This window comes from Protopterus annectens, chromosome 1.part1 (genome assembly GCF_019279795.1).
Source record: "Protopterus annectens isolate FY-2018-M chromosome 1.part1, PAN1.0, whole genome shotgun sequence".
Taxonomy (NCBI): domain Eukaryota; kingdom Metazoa; phylum Chordata; order Ceratodontiformes; family Protopteridae; genus Protopterus; species Protopterus annectens.
Genome location: NC_056726.1, coordinates 1012634180 through 1012634763, shown reverse-complemented (window position 1 = coordinate 1012634763; position 584 = coordinate 1012634180). Strand labels below are relative to the sequence as shown.

The 584-nt window shown below is 38.2% G+C and overlaps 1 non-coding gene across 1 annotated transcript; it reads right to left on the bottom strand.

Annotated features, from left to right (window-relative positions):
• Positions 1-261: 261 nt before the first annotated feature.
• On the bottom strand, positions 262-334 carry TRNAK-UUU. Its single transcript has one exon. It is a non-coding gene; the product is annotated as a tRNA-Lys (tRNA).
• Positions 335-584: the final 250 nt, after the last annotated feature.

The window sequence follows — 584 nt, the reverse complement described above, 5'->3', positions numbered from 1 at the left end:
GACCTAATTTTGCCACCATACATAATAGAAGCATGAGAAATAAAAACACTGAATTACCCAACACAAGGATATCATTCTTTCTAGAACTGAAACTTGGCTTAATCCCAACGTATAGGTTCATACTAGGCTATCGGCCCTAGGGCCTATACAAGCCTAGCCATAACAATTCCCTGGATATTTCTTTCCACAATATTTACTTCCCTGGACCCCTGTCTAGCAGGGCAACTGACATGATATAGGTTCATAGGTTGGAGAAGTACACGCCCAAGCAGGAGCTCGAACCCTGGACCCTCAGATTAAAAGTCTGATGCTCTACCAACTGAGCTACCCGGGATGTAAATTATTCAAAAATTACACCTCCCCAGCTATAGTAATATCCTTAATGACCATAAAGCAGAAAGATGGTGGCATTGCTTTAATATTTCTCAACAACTACCACATTTCTCCTTACAACAAACAAATAGCAAAATTCAATTCAACAGAACTTCTTATTACTTTCCTGAAAATAAATAATATAAACCAATAAGTATTACTGTCCTGTACATCTGCCTTGGTGACAATATAACTATACTGGAAGATATCAT